The sequence below is a fragment of the Mixophyes fleayi genome, chromosome 2, assembly GCF_038048845.1.
Source record: "Mixophyes fleayi isolate aMixFle1 chromosome 2, aMixFle1.hap1, whole genome shotgun sequence".
NCBI classification, from domain to species: Eukaryota; Metazoa; Chordata; class Amphibia; order Anura; family Limnodynastidae; genus Mixophyes; species Mixophyes fleayi.
The window spans coordinates 180,265,883-180,288,262 of NC_134403.1; positions in this window are offsets into that span (position 1 = coordinate 180,265,883).

A 22,380-nucleotide genomic window follows, 5' to 3' on the forward strand; every position below is an offset into this window, starting at 1 on the left:
ACATTGCAACCATGACGGTCATTGCAAGGAGATAACTGATCAGTGAATGGAAAGTAGGAAGGCATGTGTATTTCCTATTATTGTTTTCAAGTTAGCATATGTATAACTATTGAAAATAAGGACTGAAAATTATCCACAAAAAATGGCCAATATTTATTTGCCAGAAAAGGTTTAGTAGAAGATTTCATTCTAAGATTTCATAGAACTTACCATTATGATTGTGTTTCAGCAACAATGCCCATTTTTTAACTATTAATATTATTTTTATTTTTTTCTAAGGCACCAAGGGGTATATATACTAAACTGCAGGTTTGAAAAAGTGTAGCCTCTTGCAGATTTTAGCTGTCATTTTGTAGAATGTACTAAATAAAGGATAAATAGGGGCCTGATTCATTAAGGATCTTAAATGAAGAGTTATCTTATTTCAGTCTCCTGGACAAAACCATATTACAATGCAAGGGGTGCAAACTAGTTTTCTGTTTTGCACATAAGTTAAATACTGACTGTTTTTTTCATGTAGCACACAAATACTTGATAGTTTATTTGTACACTGAAATTTAAAGTTGATATTTGTGTGCTACATGAAAAACAGTCAGTATTTAAGTTATGTGCAAAACAGAAAACTAGTTTGCACCCCTTGCATTGTAACATGGTTTTGTCCAGGATACCTCTTCATTTAAGATCCTTAATGAATCAGGCCCTAGAATCTGATTGGTTGCTCTAGGCAACATCTCTACTTTTTCAAACCTGCAGTTTAGTAAACATACACCCAAGTGTTCCACAGTACCAGACAGTGGGGAAAACAGGCCAAAAACAAAACAGGAGCGTACAAGGTAGACCAAATAAATGTAAATATGAAAATAAAGGGCAGGAGGTCCCTGCTTATGAGAGAGATTTAAACTTTTATTAAATAATGCTATTGAAAAATGTGCAGAATGAAACCAAATCTAGAGAAGTAGAGAAGACTTAGGACACTCAAGAGAGAAAGTTTCATCAGTCTATAAATGTAAAATATTGCTTTAAAATGCTTATTGTAATATCACTGTTATATGTGTCTTACCTAATCAAATGCATCAAGAAAAATATTTCCTGAGCCATGAGTGTGAATACGAGTGACAACTTAGTCTCTCTCTCTCTCTCTTTCTCTGTATGTTAGGGAATTTAGACTGAAACTCTAATGGGGCAGGGACTGATGTGAACAAGTTCTCTATACAGCGCTTTAGAATTAGTAGCGCTATATAAATAACTTCTGGTGATGATGTTGATGAAGATGGCGAAAATCGGAAACACTCAGGTCTTATATCATGTAGCAACTAATTCTAGCATGGAAAGGGTTAATGTGGTGTGGCTTACATGTCTTACCATGCGTATGTAGTTATCCTGACCTTTGTTCATAGCCATGCTGTCATTTGTGCTCACTTGACTATCTCCAGACCTAGCAGAGCCATCCCAGTAGTGAGAATACCAAGCCCATGTCACCTGGGGAAGGTAAGAGGGGTTTGGTCGGTAAGGACTCTAAACCAATAAAGCCAGGTGGATAACGACTAAAAAGATAGCAAAAGCCGCAAAAACTCTGGTGGTATGTCGGGTACAACTGACTAAATGCATGGAATGGATTAATGTGATGTAGATTACACAGTGAGCTTTATTTTTGAGCTTGGCACTTTGGCCCCAAGAGTACTGAATGAAGGCTATGAAATTGCCCCATTTATTTAAATGATATATATTATTTTAGATAATGTAATATATTTTTTTTAATGATATTATTATATATTTCTATAAAATACTTTTAGACATTGATGCTCTGATGAGTTTATAGATATTTAGTATATTTATTTTATATTTATTATATATTTATACGTCACGTGTTACAGCAGTTGTCAATTAATATAAGATGCAAAAATGTTACATGATTGGGGATATACATAACATGTGATCTATTTTATTCTAATTTATATAGTTGTACGGTTTTTATGATTTTCTGTCTGCCTTTTAAATATTTTTGGTTTGCCCACCTCAGCCTATACATTTATATAGTAAATGCCAATTATTATTATTATTATTATTATCCTCTATTTGTTAGGCACCACACGATTTCCGCAGCGCCGTACACCATACAAACAGTACACTATACAGGGTGAAACAGTACAAAACAATAAAGAAAAAATACCAGTACTTCAGAATCTCCAGGCTGGTTAATGCAATAAACACGGAGCAGAAGAACAGGTAAGGAGACAGGAGGGAAGAGGGCCCTGCTCATGTGAACTTACATCCTAAGGGAAAGAAAACAGAACAGGCACAAGGGGAGCCAAATGAGGCAAGGGAGAGAGCGAGTGGAGGAGATAAAGGGGTTATGCGGATGGTTGGTAGGTTTTAAGGAAGAGGTGGGTTTTCAGTGCACGTTTGAAGGAGCACATAGTAGGAGAGAGGCGGATGGAACGAGGGGGGTCATTCCAGTGAAGGGGGGCTGCACGTGAATAGTCTTTGATTCTGGAGTGGGAACAGGTGATAAGAGTGGAGGAGAGGCGGCGATCATTGGCTGAGCGCAGGGAGCGAGCAGGAGTGTGAATGGAGAGGAGGTTAGAGATATAGGGGGCAGTAGAGTGGGAGAGAGCCTTGTAAGTGGTGGTGAGGAGTTTGAAAAGGATTCTGTAGGGGAAGCCAGTGTAAGGTGAGACAGAGAGGGGAGGCAGAGGAGGAGCGGCGTGAGAGGAAGATGAGTCTAGCGGCCGCATTGAGTACACAGCGGAGGGGGAGAGATGGGAGTGGGGGAGGCCGGTGAGGAGGAGGTTGCAGTAATCCAGGCGGGAGATGATAAGTGCGTGTATGATGGTCTTGGTGGCATCCTGAGAGAGAAAGGGACAGATGCGGGCGATGTTGCGTAGTTGTAAGCAACAGGCTTGGGCAAGGAAATGAATGTGGGGGGCAAAAGAGAGAGAGGAGTCGAGGGTGACCCCCAGACAGCGGAGTTGGGTGACAGAGGAGATGGTGGTGTTGTTGATGACAATAGAGAGGTCGTGGTGGGATGGGAGTCTGGACGGAGGAAAGACAACGAGTTCCATTTTAGAGATGTTGATTTTGAGAAAACGCGCGGACATCCAGGAGGAGATGGCGGTGAGGCAGTCAGACACACGAGAGAGGACGGTGGAAGAAAGGTCAGGAGAAGAGATGTAGAGTTGAATGTCGTCAGCATACAGGTAATACTGAAGACTGAAGGAGGAGATGAGAGCACCAAGGGAGGAAGTATAGAGCGAAAAGAGTAGAGGGCCAAGAACACAGCCCTGCGGGACACCAATAGGGAGTGGGTAGGGGGGGAGGAAGAGCCGGACGTGGATACAGAAAAGGAGCGGTTAGCGAGGTAAGAGGTGAACCTGGTATGGACAGATCCGGAGAGGCTGAGAGAGAGAAGAGTTTGCAGCAGGAGGGGGTGGTTCACAGTGTCAAAGGCATCGGAGAGGTCAAGGGGGAAAGTAGGGAGAAGTGACCCTTATCCTTAAGTAAAATGGCGGCTGGAAGACTTCTGGTTGGTCCGGACCTGTGTGGGGCTTTATGGCAATGAGGACTCTCATGCTTATACGTGAGGTTGTGCATGAATGTCGTGAAATGTGAGGTTATATGATGTAGAACATCTTTGGAATATCCGTGGTCCTGCACATGCGCAATAAGAGATGAACCCTGAGTATGCATTGTGCAAAATGGCGCTGTACACTATAAAAACGCTTCTGGACTATATACCTCTTTATCTCCTGAAGTCTTGTATAAAAGACGAAACGTGTTGAGAACTCTTTATGTACTGTCTAAGTACTGTATCCAGGTGTTTGGACAGATTGTGGGACTTTTTTTTGACCAACTTTCATTGAGAATTATATAACGCTGATCAAGAGAAATGCTTCTGGTGTATCATCTTACTTACAGATAAGTCTATTTTACTTGTTATATTGTGAGTGCAATAATATTGTATTATTAAAGTGTACTTTTTAAGAATATACTACACCATGTATGGCTTCTTTGCTTTGTTTAACAGTACAGAGGGACACCAATGAGGATCAAGTAATATTGAAAGGCACAGATAAGCCTTTTTTATTATATCTCTGGTACGCACAAGCACAAGTGGAGTGTGTGGTGTCGGGATCCACATTTCTTATAATACTACACTATTATGCAATCTTTGTCTTTCTTTCATGAGACGACAACATACGTTTAGAAATACATCAGCCTGGAATTACAAGATAGATGCACTGTTATGTGCCTGCATCTATATTTATCTGGTACGCATATATAACAAGAACTTGGTGGAACAAAGGTGGTTTTAACCATACTACACTATTAGGTGCTTAGATATTTCCATAACTACCCCCCCCCTTCCTGGCCTTTGGGAGTGAGGCAGCCGCCCATTCATGTGGAGTGTTTTTTGTATACTAAACTCTGATGAACCTTTATCCGGATTATTGAGTGTAGCGCCAATTTGTGTCTATTTTATATACATACACTTAGTTATTACCATGTTAATGTAATTGTCCTGACCTTTCATCTTAGCCATGCAGTCTTTAGTGCTACTGTTATGTCCAGACCTAGCGTAGCCATATGGGGATACCTAGCCCGGGTCACCTGGAGGAGGTAAGGGGGGTTTGGTCAGTCAGGACTCTAAGCCAATCTGATGGTGTTCACAGATAGGGGGCTGTTAGTTCTCATTGGGTCCCATAATGGAGTTTAAATGAGCCTTTCCTAAGGGAGATGGATGTTTGTTTTGGGGAGAGATTGAGACTAGAGGTAATACTCTGACTGGAGTAATCTAACCCTTGTATTATACTTTTCTGGACTGTTGGTACTTTTGTTATAAATTTAATGGAATTTGGATGAATTTAAATAATCAATATATATATGTGTGTGTGTGTGTGTTTATACTTAATACAGTTAATACAAGTGAATATTCTGCAGGGAATGATAGTCTGTCTACTATGCCTAACAAAGAAAGAGATGAGACACATTCTTCGTGTTTGTCTGTACCAAGGTACCAGAAGAATAGATTAAGCTAGATGTGTAGTGGGCCCCTCCAAAAACAAATTCTGTATAGGGGGGTAGTGCTAAAGCACACACTGTGGTATTAAAACTCTGTCCAGCAAAAGTAAAGGTATATAAGATTGTTCAAATGCATTGCTTCTTGTTCAGACTCTTGTTAGAGTGCTGCACCCATGCTTGCATGAAATAAAGAAAACGAACACTTGGATCTTGTGGCTTATGTCTTTGACTTCATAATGATTGGCAAAAACTAAGCTATACACTTTATATCATATTGGACATTAACACCTATACTGGAATTGTTACCCTGCTATTTGTTGTTATTTTACATCCTTGTTCCAAAATAAAATATAGTTGAAGTATTTCTTTGACTGTAGTGAGTGATCTGTAGAACCTCTATCCTCACAACGAGAGACCCTTTACTTGTTATATTTACATTAATCTGAAATTTGTACATATTTATATAAAAACAATGCTATTTCACCTGCTCTGAGATTTCAGCAAACATACCTTTTCTCATTTGCAGTAAATAACATAGTGATTTTACAACCATTTTAGCATGTCTCCTAACTGCCTATCCCTTTGCTAAATGATCTCTCCTATTTTTCTTTCATATTGCACACAAATAATAGTAAAATTCATAAAAAGATACACTTGTAAAGTCATGGACAATAATAACATTATGTAATAAATATATAAATAAAGGAAACTGTTTTTGATGGTAGTATGTTCCTCTTTCGTGATTTTCTTTGTTTAGTTCTTTCAATATTCATGAGATCTAGCTATGAAAATAGGGTAAAACTTGACTGGGAAAAAACATGTTTTTGCCAACTGATCCGATATGGTTTTCAAGTATTATTTATGCTTTTGACCAAGAATCTGATAAATTACCCCTTTAATATTTTTATCTGGAGTTGATTACATTGAGAATTGATTTACATTAATATTGCATTGCTAGCATTCAGTTTCTAGTATTGCTTTAGTTCTGACACAAAGGTCCTGAGGATAATTTATCTGTGTTCTCAGCAACTTTGTCCCATTATGCTTGCAGAATAACTTGCTGACCAATGCACTCTGTCATTTTTTTACCTCTTCCATGTACAGACTTCACATTAGCTGTGTGTCATTGCAATGCATACCCGGCCATCCATCGGACATTCCCTGTATAATCAGTGCAATTAGTATGCCGCAGGGAGCAATCAGTTGTGTGTTCTTTGACACATCTGACCTCAGTGGGAGTCTTAGAACATAGGGAGCAATTTATTTATTTACTCTAGAAGGATGCACAAGTTGTTCACTGAAGAACATTTTGCTGACTTGTAAGAGTTCACTGAGTGAACATAATTTATCACATTATTTTATTTTGATAGCAATCTGCATGACTTGAGTACTCAGTGAGTTCTTCACCCACACTGTCAATTTATGAGATGATTCCTTACTGGGTTTTTATATAAGCAAGATCCCAGCTGCATTACTTTGGCCATTCTTTCCAAATGTTTGAAAATAATGAATTCTAATAATTCATTATAATTGCTTTTGATTATGACATTCTGCCACTTGTTAGACAAGAGTCAGATTTATATTCACCATTATTTAAAAATGACCTTTAGTGGCTCTTGTTATTAAAGTCTTCTAATGGACTTGAGTCATTAATGGTCATACTCCACGGACAACATTTGCCAAGAAAGAAACGACTCTATGCCAATTTTTGCAACATCATATTGTTACTTAGATATATACCTCCTCTTTAATTTCATTATTCGAGGCAAATCATTTTACACATACAACCAGAAAAAGTCTTTAGATACATCAATTTTGAGATGATTTTTTTATTGTTATTATTAAACAAGTAGAGATTAGATTAGAATTAGATTAGAAGTATAGCGATCAACTAGAAATCAAGTTTGACAACCACAGTTGCAGAATGTTGGGCAGAGACGCCTCATACCAGATGTTATTTAGCAGAGGTAACTGAGAAAACCAAATCAGTCTACAAGGCTTTACTTAGACAAATTTTTGGAATTAATCTTATAAATAAGAATTAATATAATAAATAAGAGTAAGTAGGACAGCTTGTCTAAGCAAGGCTATAGAAAACCTTGACAAATGTCAAATTATGCATATATATATATATATATATATATATATATATATATCTATAATATAAATGTCTAGTGGCGTGTGTTAGTCTGTCTGTGTGTGGAAAAAATAAAACCAAGCTGCAGCGCCACCTGCTGGGCGGAGTTATACACTGACCTACTAAATTCTTAGTGTGTGTGGAAAAAAATACAGAAAGGGCTGAAATTTGGTATACTAAGATGTTTTTAATTTGTTAATTTAATTTGTTAATTGTTAAAAGTGTTTATAAAGATTTAAAAAATATATATATATATATTTCTTGAAGGAGAAGTGACAGTTGGGAATGGTTGGTGGTTGCCGGTGGTGACAGTGGGGAGTGGTTGGTGGTTGCCGGGGGTGACAGAGTGAGAGGAATGTGATACTCAGGACCGCTGAGAGAGGTCCCTGTGTCTGGATAGACATCTGGATAGATGTGGCGATGAAAATGAAGGATGAGGTGATGGAGAAGAATGATGAGGTGGTGACATGTGGACAAAACCACGTTAAAAAAGGGCGCTTACGTCGGGAAGCTTGATTTGACTAGAATGCATGAGTATCATGCACGGGTTAACTTGTATATATATATATATATATATATATATATAAATTGGTACAATAATCCTTCTCCTTTTTTCTTTTTTTCGTTTTTTCTTTATCATGTAATGGTCATATGATTACAGTGAGACTCTTATTATTGCTAATTCATGAACATGTGTATATTTTATGTATTTACTGTTTTGGAAAATGTTTATATGTATTATATAAGGTTTTCCATGTACTGTATTACATTTATATACATATTTTTAGGCCTTTTTATGTTTAGTAGTTATGGTGATCATTGTTTTGGTGCTTTGGTGTTTTTTGTATCCACCTAAAAGATGGCCATTATAATTTTGTCACCATTTATTCTAATACCCACTGGCATGTGCAAGCTAATTTTTAGGCATATAAATCTGCAAATATGTGTTTGTGAATTAATTCCTAGAAATAGTGTGACATGGCTCAGAGGAGCTGTTTAAATCAATGTGTTTTTTTATGTTAAACTATCCAGAGGGGACTGGTAGAAAAGAGCCTGGATCCATTGAAGCACCTTGTATCATTTATGGCAGGTCGCAAACGTGAAAGCCTTTGAAAATATCTCTTTCAAGACATGTCTGGGAAGCCTCAAACATGCCGGCTGCAGACACAGCAGAGCCGGATTTAGACCACATGGTGCCCTAGGCAAGATATTGGTTTGGGGCCCCCCCACGCCCCCCCCACGCCTCCCACATGCCCCCACCAGCATGGAATTTTATTATTTTACAATGAAGGCAGTACGAGAAGTAGCGGTATGGCATACTACCATATACACCCCATTTCCACCACTGCTTACCTTTCAATTCACAAAAATTGTACTTTATCTTTAACTAAACTTAGGTATTAATCATAATTAACATGTCAAGAAACTGCAGTTAATGGTTAGCAAGCCCAGTAATAAAAAAAACAGCAGTCTCCTATCACTACCACATCACAGACCGTCCGCCACTACAGTTACTGACTGCAGCCCTCTACCTACAGAAACATGAAAAAGCGCTGGAATGCAATAATTATGTTAATATGTCAGTCTTCTGCATGAATCCCATAGTGCAACATTTAAACAAGTCAGACCTCCTCATAATATAAATCCCACCAGATTCAGGAAAGTTGGCAGACTGCCCTGCTCTCTCCTACCTGTTCTCGTCACTTTCACGATTTGTGGCTGCTGGTGTCTTTAGATCAGCTGCTGCTTGTCTGGATCCTGGAATGTTGGAGGCCCTATTTAGAAAAAAAATGGGTACACGAAATTTAGTAAACTACAACCAGCCCCAGTGTTTAATCAGTATAGCACCCACATTTTATAAATAGACCTCCCTCCAACCAAAACATTAAATTAATAGCATACACATTTAATAAATAGACCTATTTCCCTCCAACCAGCTCCAACATTAAATTAATAGTGTTACCATTTAAAAAATAAACCTATTTCCCTCCCACAAACAGCCCCTCATACACACACATAATATACATACAATGGCCCCTCACACACACATAATATACATACAATGGCCCCTCACACACACCTATTATATTAATATAAAGGGTGCCTCTTTTCATTTTGAGGTAAGAGGTGTCAGGATTGAGGCAGCGGGTCATGTGAGGGAATAGATAATGAGCACGTGCCATGGGGAATATCAAAGAAAAGATAGTGAGTGTTGTAAGGGTATTGTTGGATGAGGAGGGGCCGTGTGGGAAACAGACTTCTAACTCACATTTCCCCTCTGCCCAGCACCTTTAGCCACACATGCACCCCCTATGCCCTGCAGCTTCCATCACACATGCCCCCCCTGCAGCTTCCATCACACATGCCCCCCCTGCAGCTTCCATCACACATGCCCCATGTGCCAGATCAGCTTCCTTCACACATGCCCCCGTGCCCTGCATCTTCCATCACACATGCCCCCTGTGCCAGATCAGCTTCCATCACACATGCCCCCCGTGCCCTGCAGCTTACAGCACACATACCCCCCCTGTACCTTCCATCACACATGCCAACCTTTGCCCTGCAGTTTCCATCACATATGCCCCCCCTGCAGCTTTCATCACATATGCCCCCCCCTGCAGGTTTCATCACATATGCCCCCCCTGCAGGTTTCATCACATATGCCCCCCCTGCAGGTATCATCACATATGCCCCCCCTGCAGGTTTCTGTCACATATGCCCCCCCTGCAGCTTTCATCACATATGCCCCCCCTGCATCTTTCATCACATATGGCCACCCTGCAGCTTTCATCACATATGCCCCCCCTGCAGGTTTCATCACATATGCCCCCCCTGCAGCTTTCATCACATATGCCCCACCTGCAGGTTTCATCACATATGCCCCCCCTGCAGCTTTCATCACATATGCCCCACCTGCAGGTTTCATCACATATGCCCCCCCTGCAGCTTTCATCACATATGCCCCACCTGCAGGTTTCATCACATATGCCCCCCTGCAGGTTTCTATCACATATGCCCCCCCTGCAGCTTCCATCACATATGCCCCCCCCTGCAGCTTTCATCACATATGCCCCCCTGCAGGTTTCTATCACATATGCCCCCCCTGCAGCTTTCATCACATATGCCCCCCTGCAGGTTTCTATCACATATGCCCCCCCTGCAGCTTTCATCACATATGCCCCCCCTGCAGCTTTCATCACATATGCCCCACCTGCAGCTTTCATCACATATGCCCCCCTGCAGGTTTCTATCACATATGCCCCCCCTGCAGCTTCCATCACATATGCCCTCCCTGCAGCTTTCTATCACATATGGCCCCCCTGCAGCTTTCATCACATATGCCCCCCCTACAGCTCTCATCACACATGCCTCCCCCTGCAGTTTCTATCACACATGCCCCCCCCCCCGCTGCAGCTTCCAAGTACCCTTCTTCTTACCTTTTTCCACATGATGACAGGAACAGAAGAAATGAGGGAGCTCCTGCACGACCACTTTAGAATTCCAGCAGCCCGCCTTCACTGTGTACCATGTGACCGCTGCGATCACATGATCCTGATGCCATACACTACAGGTATATAGCCACCACTGCCTCTACCCCTAGTTCTAACACCAGCCCCTCCCCCAATTATTCTCCCTTGTCCCCCCCATCTGTGCCCCCTGAGAGCCGCAAGGCCCTAGGCAGGTACCTAGGTTGCCTAGCGGTAAATCCGGCCCTGAGACACAGGGTTATATATTAATGACAAATTCAAGCTGAATAGGGGTCACAGGAAAATTTCATATAATTTTCTTCAATATCTTACTTACCAGAGGCATGTGTGGTATGCAGATGAGGAGGAACTTATGACATGTTGTGTGGAAGTAAAATCATGTTTGTAAGCCATACCAGTGAAAAGTTAGGACAAGGTAACAAAAACCTGACTTTAAAGGTGTTTCTCCAGCAGAGTCATAAAACCCTAATTTGCATTCTCACAGACCTTTTTGCTCTGACATCACAGGAAGGGGGGCTGTGGGCCCTGCAGCTTGGTTTTAAAACTGCACTATGACTCTAAGAAATTGTTCACTTTTGGGAGTCAATCTGATATTGAAGAGTGTCCAATTTTCCTGCTTCTCCCAGCACCATAAACTTGATTATATGTGTTTCTATTATATCAATTCTGTGTATTATCCTTTTTATTTTATAAGAAACAATTGCATTATATTTGTATGTCATTTTACTAACTGTGCTATCTTAAACATTGTGGATGTATTTTCCATATTAAATTACACTTAATAGGTTCAAATCTCTGTGTTCTTACGAATTCATGTGACTGTTTGGTCAAAACGCTACATAATTGAAAAGAGGAGAACATTGTGGTTTATGTTAACTCTGATTAAAGTAAATTGTGCTAAAAGAGAACCAAGGGATTAGTTCTAAGGGGGAACCAAAGGCTTCCTAAATAAGAGTGTCAGCTCTTCATAAAAGAAACCTTGGTGGTGGCATAGTTAATACGGCAAAGCTAGGGTGTGGTATAGATAGGGAAGGATTTAATCATTTTAGACAGACCAGGTGGTTGTTTTTGGTTAACCCTGTGTCACACACCCGTCACAAAGGCTCAGGTGAGTGTTGTTCGTGACACCCACCCATAAGATGGTGCCTTTCTCGTTTTTTCCAATTATTTGTTAATTGATCTATTGATTTTTTGGGGGTTATAATATTGGGCGAGTAAGGGTATTCCATACGTGGGAGTATTGTGACATAAGACGATTGTTTTCTCCCATGATTCTTGGCATGTTCTGTGGGCGAAAGTAACATCATGTAGAATGGGCAGAAGTGCTGTCCCGATACAGGAATTATGTACTGTGCTTGCAGCGATATTGCAGCGAGTTTACTTGTTTAGGATTGGCTTCTAACGAACACTGCTGCACTATATAGTGCAGGACCTCTTTCTTCTGGACATTATCTTTTGAAAAAGTCATCTAGATGAAACGCGTCAAGGGATTAACTGGATCTGTTGGTATACTCAGCTTGAGCTGGAGACTGCTTTCCAGGCCAGAGAGCACTTTCCTTCATGAACTCATCTACCTGAGAACTACTACTTCCAGATAAGCTGTCTTATATTTTAAATAATGTACGGGCTATAATTTGCTCTTTTGAGCTGTTCATTTTGTAATAAAATAATTTTACAATTATTGAGAGGTCTATGCTGGTTCAGAAACGTATTATACTATGGCAATCCTTTTTTGAGTTTCAGTACACTACTGGGTTGATGGTCTGCAAAGAAGATATGGGACTCTAATAAGATAAGCCCTTTATTTATTGATCTTTGGTACACGGCCATTCTTATGGAATTATAATTCACTTTATAGTTTACAGATTTATACTATGTTTGGCGCTTCTGTTTTTTTGTATTTATTTTAGACATGCATCTGCAAACAGGTGTTCTGTGATGTGAAGCTGCCTACTGTATGTGTTTATTTATTTTTATTAGGCAACAAGTGAACAGTCAGTTTTTGAAGTTGCTGTGTTGAAAGCAGAAAAATTGCCAAGCGTAAGGATCTGAGCGACTTTGACAAGGGCCACATTGTGATGTCTAGATGACTGGGTCAGGGCATTTCCAAAACAGCAGGGCTTGTGGGGTGTTCTCAGTATGCAGTGGTTAGTACCTTCCAAAAGTGTTCCAAGGAAGGACAATTGGTGAATCAGTAATGGGGACCTGGGCACCCAAGGCTTATTGATGCTTGTCGGGGGCGAAGGCTAGCACATTTGGTCCAATCCCACAGAAAAGCTACTGTAGCAAAATTTTCTGAAAAAGATAATGCTGGCTATGGCAGAAAGTTTCAGAACAAACTGCATTGCAGCCTGCTGCGCAGCCTAAGAGCTGTCAGAGTTCCCTTGCTGACCCCTGTCTGTCACCAAAAATGCCTACAATGGGCACAAGAGCACCAGAACTGGACCATGGAGCAATGGAAGAGGCCTGGTCTGATGAATCACGTTTTCTTTACATAATGTGGATGGCCGGGTGCATGTGCGTTGCTTCCCTGAGGCAGAGATGGCACCAGAATGCACTATGGAAAGAGGGCAAGCCAGCGGAGACAGTGTGATGGTCTGGCAATGTTGTGCTGGAAAACCTTTGTTCCTGGCATTCATGTGGATATTACTTTGACACGTACCACCTACCTAAATATTGTTGTAGACCAAGTACACCCCTTCCAGTAACGGTATTGATATTATGATATTATGTATTTTGCCTTATTATACTTTTTTTTTAACATGGATATGTTAAATGTCAATATACATAGTGTACCTCTGCATATCATATATAAAATAATTCTATTTTGATTACTCTGTAAATATGCTGATCAGTTTCCAGTTTAAGTGACTTCTGATGGTGACTTTTTTTAATTATTCATACACAATGTTCTGAATAATCCATGATATGAACTGTAATTTTTTAATAATTTTTCATTGTTTTTTAAAAATGTTATTTAAACTGTGCTGCATGCAATATTTTATAAGTTATCTTCAGTTAGATTTGATAGTGCCTTTCGGAGGCCATGTTGTCCTGACTGTAATTAGCACAATCACATTGTTATGTCAATGCACACCAACTTAGGCCTGATATAAATGTGAGAGTGTGGTATAGACAGGCAGGAAATTAAATACTGGAAGGCCAGAATTTGTACTATCTTCAGGACCCTGTAATGAAAAATGTTCTGCTTCAATCATCATCATCATCATCATTTATTTATATAGAGCCACTAATTTCGCAGCGCTGTACAGAGAACTCATACACATCAGTCCCTGCCCCATTGGAGCTTACAGTCTAAATTCCCTAATATAGACACACACTCACACGCAGACAGACAGAGAGGGAGAAACTAGGGTCAATTAGATAGCAGCCAAATAACCTACCAGTATTTTTTTGGAGTGTGGGAGGAAACCGGAGCACCCGGAGGAAACCCACGCAAACACAGGGAGAACATACAAACTCCACACAGATAAGGCCATGGTCAGAAATCAAACTCATGACCCCAGTGCTGTGAGGCAGAAGTGCTAACCACTAGGCCACTGTGCTGCCTATGCATGTGAGGAAAACAACTGATGTGTAATTTGTACAATACGGTCTCTTGAAAGGCTGTCACAGACAATGTCTCTATTTATCATATACACCAACTGTACAGTGTAATTCTTGTATTCTCTATACCAAATCTGGTTCTCAATATTTAACCTGCTTCTCTGTATTAGATGAATTAATGTTTATTTATTTAATATATTATGCTCTAAAACACTATTATATATTAAAACACAGAAAATACATTCTAACCATATTCAGTTAAAAAAAAGTCCTAATGTTTATTGTAGTACATCAAGTTTCAATCCGACAGCACTGCGTGTGACTTGTTTACAGAAACCAGCTCAGCAGCAAAGTGCCCCTGGAAATGATTTGAAAATGTTGGCAGCTACGGCTTACCGTGGAAGGAACAGGAAACTTTAGCGGTATAGTATAGAAGAAAGCATCTGTTTTTAGCTGGCCCTTATGCTCCAGGTCATCATTTGAGCACTTTACAACTGTAAAAACACTTCTGTTAAAAGTTCAGCATGTATTACCAGTTCTAGGTAAAGGAGCATTACCTTAAAAAAAAGGTTTTGATCTTACCATACAAAACACTATGCGGCAGAAACATATGTCTCCTTACCTTCAGATTTAAATAACATTCATCTTCAATATTCTAGGCAATGTAATTGCTCTATTTATCACACTAATTAACCTAATGTGTTACTTTCCATACAGAGATATGCATGCTGCTGTAATCCCCTAAATCTCGTTGTAACCACGGCAACCTGATTTGTTCAAACCGAACATAGGAATCCATTGTTAAAACTGACAACTTTTTTCTGTGAAAATAATCATATTTAATGCAATTCAATGGCTTCCTGATGAAGATTCAATTTGTTTCATGGTGAAGCTAATGCTAAACAAAAACAAAATGTCAGGCACCACTCACCTATTAGAATATTCTTTTATTTTCCAAATCATAGCTTGACAATTTTAATTTGCAGAAGCAATGATAGTAAAACAACAATAAAGCCTTTTTATGCTAAATGTTTACTTTTGCACACTTTAAAAAATGTTAATCTTGATATTATTTTATAATTCACTGATGATTTATTATTAATAAGTGAGTTGGCTTATGTACTTTCCAAACTGATCTTCCTCAAGTCTGTTGCTATTAATAATTATTTTTACTATTTTTTTAAAAGTAGGTATTTTGTTATTAAGGGGGTATTCAATTGTTAGCGAGATCCCCGGAAAACGAGCGCTCGAAAAATATTAGCGTTAATACGGTAACTACTCGCTGAATTTCATCTCGCAGCTGAAATTCAGCGAGTAAACTACCGTATTAACGGTATTTATGCGCATATTACCGTATTAATGGTAATATTTTTTGAGCGCTCGTTTTTCCGGGGATCTCGCTAACAATTGAATACCCCCCTAAGAGTCTAACTACTTGTGGAAATTATTTCTTTATCACACAATGTCTTGCTCCACTCATTTGCACCAAGATTACTAAAAAGAAAACTCAATAGCTACAATTTATTGTTTTACTGAAAGTTCCTTTACCCTGCTACTAGAGTGGGAGATCATTACCAAGATCATTAGCATTCACAAAACACTACAAACCATGTCAGTGTCTAATTAGCTTTAATTGGCTCTTTGTTTTAATTCCACTGACATTAAAATCTCCAGTCCGTCATGCCTACAGAGTACAGACATTGGAGGTGTTATGGATTGGGAGAAACTCTTGGCGGACAGATACCTCATTTAATGAACAGAGCAGCTTACCTATTGTGAGTTGTGTTACTACATTTTATCTAGCTTTACACATTTATAGATAATGCTACCAGACACCATTAAACACCACACATATTCAGCCTCTTCATCATCATTATTATCAGCTATTTATATAGTGCTACTAATTCTGCAGCGCTGTACAGAGAACTCACTCACATCAGCCCCTGCCCCATAGGAGCTTACAATCTAAATTTCCTAACATGCACACACACACACACATACAGAGACTAGGGTCAAATTGATAGCAGCCAATTAACCTACTAGTATGTTGCATACAATGTTTTACACTAAGTGGTGACACAAAACTAAAAATTTAGTATTTCATTTGAATCCAAAGTCTGAAAAATGCTTTGTTTAAAAGTTATTATTTCATTGTTCATAATACTTTGTCACAGAGGGGTACTAATTTTAACTACAGTACAGTACATCTGCAAAGAATGAAGTGGCAGTTCCCACTTTAATCAATTCAGAGTAAGAGTCTTCATCTTCGAAGATATTTCTCCAACTTAGTTGCTGACCACAGAACCCAAACTTTATTACATTTTACCTTCATGTAGTAATATTACATACATCTTTTTTCAATCTCCCAACTCTATTCATATTAAGCACATGTTGGTTTAGCTACTGTAAAACTTTAGTACAATTCCTGCTGACAGAAAATGAATTTATATATTTTTTTGCAATTCTCAGTTTTTCCAGCAAAAATAAACACAGATATTTTAGTGTTCATGACTGACCTATGCATTCATGTGCTGATATTGTAAAATAATAAACAGACAGAAACCTCCCAAAAACTGTTACAGTTACTGTTACTGTTTCTATCTATAATATAAAAGCCTAGTGGTGTGTTAGTCTGTGTGTGTGTGTGTGTAAAAAAAAAAAAAAAAAAGCTGCAACGCCACCTGCTGGGCGGAGTTATACACCGACCTACTAAATTCTTAGTGTGTGTGGAAAAAAAAACGCAGAAAGGGCTGAAATTTGGTATACCAAGATGTTTTTAATTTGTTAATTTAATTTGTTAATTGTTAAAAGTGTTTATAAAGATTTTAAAAATATATATATATATATTTCTTGAAGGAGAAGTGACAGTTGGGAGTGGTTGGTGGTTGCCGGGGGTGACAGTTGGGAGTGGTTGGTGGTTGCCGGGGGTGACAGTTGGGAGTGGTTGGTGGTTGCCGGGGGTGACAGAGCGAGAGGAGTGTGATACTCAGGACCGCTGAGAGAGATCCCTGTGTCTGGATAGACTGAGAGAGATCCCTGTGTCTGGATAGACATCTAGATAGATGTGGCGATAAAGATGAAGGGTGAGGTGATGGAGAAAAATGATGAGGTGGTGACATGTGGACAAAACCACGTTAAAAAAGGGCGCTTGCGTCGGGAAGTAACGCTCTTGCCCTGAGGAGGCCTGGGCTATGGCCCAAATGCATGACAAGACCCTTTTTAACACCTTAAGTAGCTTGATTTGACTAGAATGCATGAGTATCATGCACGGGGTAACTTGTATCACATATTTAGCAATTATCTGAGTGAAATACCAGAACCTGTGTATTCCAAACTTATCCAAAAGTCTGTAAACAGTGTATCTGTGTTCATAATTGTCATTTCTTTGTTAGCCTGTAAAATTATATGGAGAGCTTATAATGATCAATTAAACCTCTTCAAACAAAGTGGCGGACCTACAAGCACTATAGGGGCTGGGGCCAATCCAGGGACTCTTCTGATAATGCTTTGGACCCACACATAGGGCTTCACTGCACATGAGCCAGAGCGGCCTATTGAGTGTTCAGCCCATGACAGTAACACCAACAGTGTACACAGTATATAACAGAGTTACCTGGCATACTGATGGGCACAGTCATCATAAGAAAATAGTTGATATAATCAGTTATGTACTTTTTTAAAAATATACGTCATGCAAAAAAAATAATGAAGATATCTAAGAAAGTTATTTAGACCAATTACAGTGAATTGATATTTGTGTTCAAGCCCTTCTTTCTTCACAAAACATATTTGTAAACCTCCAAATTACCATGAAACTATATATTAATTTAGTCATTTACAGTGGTACTTTATGTCCTTTTTCATAAAGTTTCAAGCTGATCCCATTATGTGATTATAACACTTTAGGCCCCTTGCACTTTGAGAGGTGGATCAACGATGTTTGCATGCAAGTACAGTACAGCAAAGGCATGGAAATGCAAGTTAATCATGTCCCCTGATCTTCTGCAATGTGCCAATTGGGTTTATTTATATTGCTCAGGACTGTGGGTGTGTTTTATCCTGTCAATTCGCTGTGTTCGTTGATCCTAGTTTCTTACCATTCTTTTCCCTTCAACTGCCAAACTCCATACATATTAATATTCAATAAACCTGCCACATTTTCCCCATTCGTATGTGTGTATGTTATACATATATTGAGCTAGTAATTGATTGAACAAACCAGCGGTCACATGACATCATTACTTTTATTCTTTATGCTTGTTTTATAAAAATTAGAAATGATTTTCATACTCTTGTTAATTTAGCAACATGCATTATAGAACATTTAAATACCACTTATAGCGAGAGATAATTCAAACCTTTTTCCTCTGCAGCCCATTGCATAGTGCTCATAGCTCATGTAAATCCCAAAAATATATTTAATTTTAATTATTATTATTATTATTATTATTATTATTAGCAGTATTTCCAATGTAGAAAAGGGTATGTTAAGCCCAATATAATTTCATTTGTTATTGCTTATAGCAATCTTATAGTAGTCTTAAGCACAGATGAAGCAGTGTGATTTTTCAGAGAATGCTGTACTGTGACTAAGAATTGCCATCGGTCATTACTTAGCTGTGAATAGCTTGAGATAGAGTCATAGTACGCAATGTATTGAAATACAGTCTGTCTCATCTCCAGAGAGATACAGTATATTCAAAGTTTCCACAACAACTTATTCAAGTAAATTCAATATACCTTCTGTAATTCAGTGTTTATAGCAAATGTCATATTTTTATGTTACAAAACTACAACATGTCTTCCTCTAATATGTTGCCTTTATTTCCCATCTCAGATCCTTTTCATTTTTGCTATGCGATTCATTCTTCCTGGAAAAAAACACACTAAATCTCAGCAGTCAGATTCTATTATGACACAGTATGCAAAATAAGAAATATTCCGTTGTCATATTATTTTCCTCCTCAGTATTTGCTTTATAAGATGTAAAATATTTGAGATCAGAAAGAAAAAACTCTATTACGAGTAAACATTTCAAATTAAGTAGTATTTTAAATATGTCAAATTTGTCTTGTAACGACTATTGCTTATTTACTAGGTGAACCAATGTGACTTATTAACCAATATACAGCACACTCACAGTAAGCTGAAAAATACTCGGTGTCTGCAGAGACATGCAGTCTATTACAGAAATATTACAGCATTTTACATTGTAACCTGTGGCTCAGTTCAACCTTCGATAGTTGAAGGTCAGGCTGGAGCCAGAATACAGGGTATCACAAGGGATAGGAGTTCACTGGGGCTGAGATCATACAGTTTCAAGCTGGCTGACTCCAGCCTATGGGGATTTTCTTGAGCTATCCATTTCGTACAGATTTTGGCTGTATAACAGCAATGCTCACTCTGCAGCAGAAACCAAATCACAATCATTAAATGAAAAATAAGAAACATAATCTAACATGGAGAAGATTTAACTCTTAACTCTCTTGTTCAATTCTAACATTAATACTAAGAGGGTATTCCTGAATCATAGTTACTGGGTGAACAAACTGCAGGCTATGCATCCTCTGTGATTGCACAAAATTGTTTAACTTCCAGTATATATTAGTGTTAATTTCTAAACATGTACATTAAAATAGAATATCAATGTAAACAAACTTTGCACTGTTTACTCTTGTTCATAAAAAAACATTATGAAACATTAAAATAATTATGTTTTGTTTATACACAAATTGTATTGTGTACTTCCTCGTTAAGGAAGAATTGTGTAGGAAACATTAAGCATATGTCAGTAATTATTAACTAATGCTGAGAATGCTTTTTTCTGCGCATCTCAGGAAAATCTAAATGGCCATTTGATGATCTGATTAAGAAATGGCACTGTTGTGGTGAACACACAAGATTCTTATAATACAAGCGGAGGTAATGAGGGTGTCCAATTTTAGTATAATCTGCTCTCCTCAAGTACCCCTCTTCTTTCTCCAAGACCTGATAAGTGCCAAAGAGCAGGCAGCAGACTCATTTGCTTACAGATGATTTTAGCTGTCCAGCTATTGTGTTGAGACCAATTTACCAGGCAGCCTTTCACCCAGTACTGTCTAAATACCATGAACAAGTCTGCAACTGACCAAAAGCAGATTCAGACACTGATGCCTGAGTGTTCTTTGTGTTGTGATAGATTTTGCAAATTGGTGGTAAAAGAGAAGAGTATTGATAGCAAAATAGAATTCAAAATTGTAATTCAGATCATGAACACCCAACTTTGCTTTAATATCATATCAAGGAATTTTATTTGAATTTATGTTTCTGTTTTTGGAATTTACCTAAAATGTAAACTCATACAATCATTTGATTTTGAAGTGTTTTTGTTCCAACATTACTATTTATATAATTTACATTCATTTACAGTTTATTTAAAATTACTTCAAATTCACCTGGCTGACAATGTTTACAACTGGAAAATCCCTTCGCACCAGTACTAATGATCATAACAGTTTAGCCGCCCTAAACTAAATGTAAATTACTATAGATATCTATGATTTCTTCATGGTTGGGTGCACTCAAGTAGTAAAAAACAACATAAATAAAGTCAAGAGAGTAAGTACTACTATAAATTAGAGGCATCCACAGGAGTGACTTTATTGCTCAAAATGTTACCTACATTCAAAATTAAATGGGTAGTAGAGGCAAATCAGCCTGATCTGTCCATTATACACATTGATCTAGAGGGTTTTTTTCTTTACTTATTTGATAGACCAAATATCTAGCCCCAATGTAGTGCTATGTCTTTCTGCTACTAGATAGCATTGAAACTGAATGGAAGTGCAGCTCAGGTAGGCAGTAGGATGGCAGTTTACAAAAATAATATATGGGCATCTCTAATTAGCATCAATAAGTGTGCATCTCCTACTACTCGGAGATGGCATTTGACTCAAATCATGCAGTTGGTGTTAGAGTTGTGGTTTAAGAAAACGACACAGGCAGGATAAGACCAGACATCTTTGAAAATGTAAGCAGCGTAGAGAGATTTGGAAGACCCTTATGTTTGCTTATACAGTAGCATAATGGGAGAAAGCAGCACAACCACAAAAATTCTTACATTTAAGAGATTTGGAAAATGGTACTTAATGGCACTGTGGAATTAGCTGTTTGAATCCTGTAAAGTGCGGACAGATTTGCAACACTCAGCTATTTTTTAACTCCTAGAACTGCTCAATGCATTGTTTATTGATGTTTCATCAAATGTGAAGAACCCAAATTTGCACATTTTTTTGCAAGCAAATTGTTTACATTCTAAATAATTGATGTTTGTTCAATCCCTAAATAATAGTTATGTTCTTGCAAAAAAATAATTATAATGTGAAGAGGAAAATGTTTCATATAGTATAATAGAGGGCAATTTGAAATCTTTGGTACGCATTGTTTATCTGGTTCGTCAGATTATGTCCTCTGTTCTATGCTGAACAACTAACAGAAAGTTTCCAGAAAGTTATGTTATACTAATTTGATTAATTTTGAATTGCTGTTTTTGTTCTATTCTTCCATCTATTATCGCATAGTAGTTTATAATCACTATCATTAATCACTGCTTCCTATCAATTGAACAATATCCTTTGAATGAAAATTAAAGACATTTGCAGAATCTTAGTCTTTCTCTCATTTTCTCACATAACATCAAGTAAACATATAATAATACTATTAATTGTTTAATATTGTTTTATTTGAAGTTAAATGTCACTTAATTTTTATATTTGCTTTCTTTGGCTGTCTCTTTGCTTTTCTCTCCTTTTTCTTAAATGCTCTGTCCCATCTATGTAAATAATCACATCAATTGTTGTTTTTAAAAAGTTTTTCTGCATAAATAAGAAAAATGCTAGAGGTTTTGTGTTTGTACTATGTATATGCTCCTATATGTCCTCTCACCCACTCTTGAAGACAAAATGACCACCACAAGCTTGCAAGAGTCCAGTGTTATGTTAAAATTATATTTTACCTCACTTTCTGAGTTCAATCCAAAAAGTGAACCAGTCGCCACAGCTCTAAACACAATGTCTTTTTATTCAAATAACCATAAGAGTAATAAAATCCAACAAACTATGGCCGTACTAGTATAGTTAAAATACTGTATAAAAAGATTGAGACAATCTATGTCTCAAAATAGTTCCTGTG